The following is a 6,570-nucleotide window of genomic DNA, read 5'->3' on the forward strand; positions in this document are numbered from 1 at the left end:
AAAGAGCCATCTATAATAAGAACCATAATTTTCTTAAAGGTAAAACTGGTTATTGACTATTCCTTCTTCGGCGTTGTTGCTCAGTGCCCCAGAGAACAGTTATTTTGGTCACCATTGTTTTTCTGGATCCTTGAGGGCTAAGAGCCATATTTACAGGACATGGAGAAAAACTGGCTTGGAAACTATCCAAAAAGTGTTTTTCAGACTGAGGTTTCTCTTAAAAAGGTTATTCTCTTTCTGACAGAAGTTTTCCAGTTCTTTTGATCTGCAGCCTGGATTTCCCACGGGAGCTGCAATGTATGCAATTGTAAGTGAACACTTGATGGTCTCAGTTAAGGTGGAGGAGGTGTGTTTTATTTCTTTTCTTGACCTGTTTGAGCAGTCACGTAGCTGAGGCTAGAACCAACTCAAAGCCATGCCTGCTGGCAGTTATGGAGGATAAAAAAGCAGTTGTCAGATTTTTCCAAAGGTGATTACATGTTTTTCCATGAACCCAACTGTAGTGGCTCCTTTTCTAGAGAGTGCCTAGTGCTTGTGAGAGGTGTGTTGTCTTACCAGCCAGAATATAATGCTATCATCAGCAGCCAATCTTAGAAGGGAGTTTTGTCTGATACGCAGTTTTGCAGAGTTGTGATCTGGCTGCGAATATTTGGATGTTGGGTCTCTTGAGCTGCATAAGAAATGGAGGAAGTCGTGTTCCTTCCCTAGGTTTGCCTCTGTGCTTTCAGGCCTCCTCAGTCTTGATTCACAGTCACTTGTAATAGTGCTGGACAATGAGAGGATTGCTGATGGATCGTGCCTTATTTCTAGAAGCTGTGCAGTACCAAGAGTACTGCAGGTCCCGTGCAACTAATGGGCATCCCATGCAACTAATGGGCACCTAGGCATCAGACAGCAAGAGGCCTTCCTCTCCTGCCATGCTGCTGTCCTCACTCCATGCCTTGGAGATCTCAAATCCAGCACCCACAGGCTGGGTCTGTTCCTAGAGGCTGTGCTCTCCCCTTGGCTCCCACCTCCCATGGCAGGAGGCTGTGGTTATAAACATCAGCATCCGTCTCCCACACGACTGGCAGCCACCATAGGAGCTACTTTTCTCTTCAGGGACACTTTGCACTGTGTTAGATTTTAGTACTGTGGTTAACCACGGATTTATACAGAGCTGAAGAGAAACAGAAAAGGAATGTGAAATAAGAAAAGTATGAAAGGAAAAACAGACTAAAAATAAGTTTGCCATAAATATTTCCTCGGTTTATACAAACTGAAAACTGAGGATCTGATAATGAATTGGAGAAACCAATTTGGAATTTGCGTTGCTCGGACTTATGGGGATAGCTGTAGTTTTTTTGGCTAATATTATGGAACAGTCCTACAGACTTAGAAAGGTCTTCATCAGAAGGGAGAGGTTATAGAGGTACCTCTCACCGAGACTGGAGCAACGATTGTATTCATGGGCTGCTTTGCCAAAGTACTGAGATGTTCTCAACGACTTTGAATCCCAGGGAGCTGTTTGCAACGAGTCCCTTCTCTGACTCCAGCTGAAGCACACAGCACTGCACACTTCCATTCAGTGCTCTCAGTGCAGTGCATGGTTTTGCATTTGCAAATTGGCTGTGGGCAGAATTAAGAGTGGCAAGTATTCCAAAAGGCTCTTAGTTCCCTTATAGAGCAGATATAAACACGAGCTATTAATGTACTAACATTCTTTTGCAGGCAATTTCAAACCTAAGTTGTGCTTCTTGTCCCCTTTGGGCAATCTTCTACGTTAGTCTGAATTTTGGAGAAATATTCAGCATTACCGTTATGCCTATTAGTTGGTAGTTATTTTAATTCCATTAAGTTTTCATCTACTGGGAGAGAAAACTTGGATCACTTGAAGACTTTCCTGCTAACAAATGTGGCAGTATGTTAGGATTATTCACTGCTCTGACACTCATCTATTGACAGTGATCTATTGACACCAATTTATCGAATGTGTAAATAAGTGCTGAATTACCTCTGGGTACAGATCTTGTAGTGGTGTGCAATTACTGGCCATAAATCAGAGAGATGGAGAGAAAATTTCACAGCCAAGTTGTCACATAGAAGCAGCGCTTTATGATTTTGAACCTCCCGTATTTTCATTTGAATAAATAATCTGTGGCTGGATGGCGAAGCCTAAGGGAGAGGATCGCGGGTTGAATTTCCACCTCTGCTTCTTTGTGGTTCATGGAGCCTCAGACCCAGGCTGAGAGCAGGGAAGACGTTGTCATAAAAGAAGAATTCCACGGAAACACTTCTGTATCCAGGACGTTACATAAAGCATCGATTAGATGAATTTATGGAGGGAAAATCCATCCAGGGCAGATCTCCGGAATCTGTGGGAGTGTGCAGGAAAATACCATTAAACACTTGCCCTTTTCTCAGAGTTTATCTGTGCTTGTGATATTGGCTGCTATCAGGGGAAGGATTATTGGGTGTGAGGGACTTTATCCAAGCCAGTACAGCTGTTCTGAAATGCTTCTCATTTTATAGCTTTAACATGCTCCATGGTCTGGTTTTCTGTACACTGGCTAACTTGGTCCAAAGGGTGATTTGCTGCAGGATTACCCTGATAGTACTGATGTGGGGCAGCTCCATCTTTGATGAGACCTCCTTTAATTGCTTTTACGTTAAATTCCTTCACGGAGGACTGCTTAGGCTTGGAAAGTGGAGAGAACCTGAGGCCCTTAGGAAGAATGTAGAGGCAAAAAATGTTGGTAGCAGTATTCTCATTTGGAACAGAGCAGAGAACGACTGCAGGGGATTGGGCCAGCAGTTTGCTCAGCCCATGTCCTGAACCAGCAGAGAAAATTAGGAGCACAGAGCAAACAGATAATAGTTTTGTCACCCTGGGACTTGTTGGCCTTCCTGCAGTTGCCATTGATGGGTTTTTCTTCCATAGCACCATTCAGCTCCAGCCCACGTCCTCTTGGGCACGGACAGCTTTGGTTCTGGTTCTCCTTACGGCTGGTTCCTTTCCGGGAAGAGACCTTTAAATAGGTTTCTTTTTTTCCCTATTTGCTCTCTTTGTGCCACTCGTGATGTTATAGACCCTTGTTATGGGTTTGTTCTTTCAGCCTTCTCTTTTCCATCCTGAAGGGCATTAGACTGCTGCTTAGGTTTTGTATGGAAGCCATTCTGTTCTTCTGGCCATTTTTTGGTGCCTTTATAAGCACACTTCTATTTCAGCTCCATCGTGGAGTTGATGTTCGTGCAGATATTGCACTGGTGTAGAGAAGAACTTTGTATTAATGTGGTTTGCTCCTTTGGCTGCATCAGCGCCAAACGTTTTCGTATTGATTTCCTGATCTCCCTTTTCTTTCTGCAGGGCACTGACACCCTCCAGTCAGCAATCCAACCAGAAATGCAGATAGAACACGGAGCAATCCAAATCCAATAAGAAAGTGGTGAAAAGCTGCGTGAGCTGAGATGTCAGCGAGCCACGGTGGGAAATGGAGCCCTGCAGTCGTCGTGCAGCCCCAGGAAGATGGACTCACAGGCTGACAGTCATTCCTGTGCACACAGCAGGTTTCTGACCATCCGTTTGTGCTCACCCAGAACGAACCAGAGCCATTTGCTGCAATTGGAGCTGCATTGCTGCGTCTGTTGAGAATTTACCCCTCAGAAAACAAACAAACAAACAAACACGTGGCCTGCCCTTAGGTATATTTAAGGAGGAAAAAGTCGTTTTGGAAAGAAATCCAATTAATCGAAACAGTGAGACTTAAATTCATGTTTCATCCTGTCGTTTCTTCTGTGAAATACACCATTTGAATGTCTGCAAAATGTCTTGGGAGGTGTATTGCTGCTTTGCAATACTTGCTTTACCACGTATCGAAGATCAAGAGCTCAAATATTTTTCACCGTTCAGACAGCTTTTTTATTTGCAATGGTGTTTATAACAAAAATGGAAAATATTAAAAAAAGAAAAAAAAAAAGAAAAACCCCATAACTGCAAGTATTAGCCTTTTTGCTGGTGTTTTCTGTTCAGTGTAATGAAAAATGTTTATTTGCAGAAGACTAACAATTTTGTTTGTACTGTTGCTTAACTACTTTTCTAGGGGAAAATGCTTTTAAATGCTGTAATTATGCATTTCTAATGAAAAATAAATGTGTATTTATGAATAGTGCAGCTCTAAGTTGCTTTCTACTGTAGGAATGAGTCCAGTTTGACCAGGCTGTGCCATAGCAGTTCTGGAGCATCCGAAGACAGATGCTATCAGGTGAGCTCTGCTGTCCGCTGAGAAGTGAGATTAAGTCTGTAAGGAAGATATCAATCTTAGATAACGTTATTATCTGAATTTCCAGTACAAGGAAAATGGAATAGCTAAGCTTTTGAGTCTGCAAATCCTATTTTGTGCAATGACACTATGAAATCATTTTTACAAATGTGAATAATTCTTTTGAGCTGTTTCCTTTTTAGTACCTCCTGTCTCCGTAGCGCAGCCATCCAGGGCAATACCTCTGTTTGGAATTCATCCTTTAAAAGCTGAGTTACAGAACTTCTGATACCCATCTTGGTATCCAGCCTGCAGCAGCAAGGTGAAATCCTCTCCCTGCCAAGACCTGTGGGAAGCTTGATATCAATTTTAGCAAAACTAGCTTTTCATATTTGCTAAGCTTGAGTGGAAAGGATGCGTGCCTGCTATAACCTGCTTAGAAAAGTATGGAATTCACTGGGGGAGGGTTGGCTTGTATTTTTTTCAGCTGTGTTGATCTATGGTTATTGCCAATATATGGCTCGTGGTGCACTGGATATGTTAATGAGTGGGGGCATAGCTATTCTACAGGGCTCAATTCAAGATAAAGATTTTTCTGAGAAGAAAGAGAGGCTGTGCACACCCAGTTCCTGGGAATGTTGTCCTTGGTAAGCACTGCACTTTATGTAGATTCTTGCTTTCCTTTAGGGCATTTGTTGACGCACAAATACAATGCAAACTGAACCACAGCCTGCGGAATACAATGTTTGCAACAGGCCAAGAATTTGGCTGCTCTTCAGTTTCTTCTTTTAATAGTGCTTCTCAGACTGGGTGATTTTTAAAGAGCTTGGCACCCAAACAGAAGCCTAAAAATAAAGCAAGGCTGTGCATTTTAGTGTGAGTGTTTACTAATAATTCATCTCTTGGAAATGACACTGAGTAGGCATAGGGATGGCACACCTGCATGCTGCCACATACCACACCCTTGCTGCATTCATATTGGCTACAGAGCCTTTCCTGTCTTCATCAGAGAGTCCTTCTCTTGCCCAGCTTTCCTTTTGAGCCCTGAGCATCTCCTTTTTTCACGAGAAACGCACACACAGATTTTAACTGTAGCAATATCTGTCTTTATGATATGATTAAGTTTTTTTCTCTGCATTTTTCAGCTCAAGTAGAAGATGAAGCGTATGAGGAAAAAATTGAGTTCAAGAGAGGTTTCCTTTATCCATTGGAGTGCTGCACGCTGAAGTCTTCTGCTCAGTGTGACTGCATAGCATTGGCTAGATTTCAGGAGAACTAAACCTTCACCAGTGTGGAGAGTGTATAAATCATTTGAAAACATGTAGGTAAGCAGAGGACCATGTTAAGGTCCTTCTGTGCATTCAGATGTTCTGACTGAGTTCCTCAAGACATGGCTTTTTCCTGGGCTGTGAATGTTTGCATTAGTCTCAGCTGTGTCACGTTGTGTTTATAGCTCCAAGAGACTTCAGCACTGAGTCAGGTATTCCTGTGAGTAATTGCTGTCCCTGCTCCCTTAGATTTTATGCAGTTGGAGGATTTATGTCTTTGTCCACGGAGGAAATGACTTCTTTTCAAGAATGTTTTATATGTTTTCTAGACATCACAGGCTATGTCATGTGCAAACCAGACATTCCCAAGAAGAGCATTTCAGGACAAGCTTGTAACTTATGAAGAGTCTGTAAAGTCCTGTGCAAGTGTGTTCATACAGAGATCATCATAACAGTAACATAGCAGCAGTAAGAAATCCTACCTGTATTTAAGATGCTCTTGCAGCAGTATTTAGGCCAGATTGGATGGGGCCCTGGGCAGCCTGGTCTAGCATTAAATGGGGAGGTTGGTGGCCCTGCATGTGGCAGGGGGGGTTGGAGATTCATGATCCTTGAGGTCCCTTCCAACCTTGGCCATTCTGTGATTCTGTGATATTGAGGTTTGACTTGGCTCTCCATTCAGGTAGGTCACACGGAGGTAGTTCTGCCCACCAGAACTGTTTGGCCATTGTGGTAGGTCTGCTAGGAATGAGGTCTCACTTGTCTCCTTTACTTATTTGCAGCTTCTAATGGTTTAAAACCATTTTTTTTTCTCCTGATGCTGCTTTAGTCCAAGAGGCGGGGGTTGAGAACCTATGACCAAGAATCATACGTTGTTGGCTCGTTTCGTTTCTGGTTTTGTTTTCCTTTCTTTTATTCCTTATTAGTTTTACATATTTTGCCTTGCAAAACAAAACTATAAAAATGAGCACCCTTCTGTGACCCAAATAAACTGGAACGCCTTTGTTAGGCACAGTTTTAGACATTTCAGTATTGACAGTTTGCCTGCAAAGCAAGGAATGCTG

General features: G+C 42.7%; 1 long non-coding RNA gene across 1 annotated transcript; it reads left to right on the plus strand.

Annotated features, from left to right (window-relative positions):
* Window positions 1–6: 6 nt before the first annotated feature.
* On the plus strand, window positions 7–4,145 carry LOC109369852. The gene is made up of 2 exons (XR_004161231.1): window positions 7–307; window positions 3,347–4,145. It is a non-coding gene; the product is annotated as an uncharacterized LOC109369852 (long non-coding RNA).
* Window positions 4,146–6,570: the final 2,425 nt, after the last annotated feature.

This window comes from Meleagris gallopavo, chromosome 13, assembly GCF_000146605.3.
Source record: "Meleagris gallopavo isolate NT-WF06-2002-E0010 breed Aviagen turkey brand Nicholas breeding stock chromosome 13, Turkey_5.1, whole genome shotgun sequence".
In the NCBI taxonomy this organism is placed as follows: Eukaryota; Metazoa; Chordata; class Aves; order Galliformes; family Phasianidae; genus Meleagris; species Meleagris gallopavo.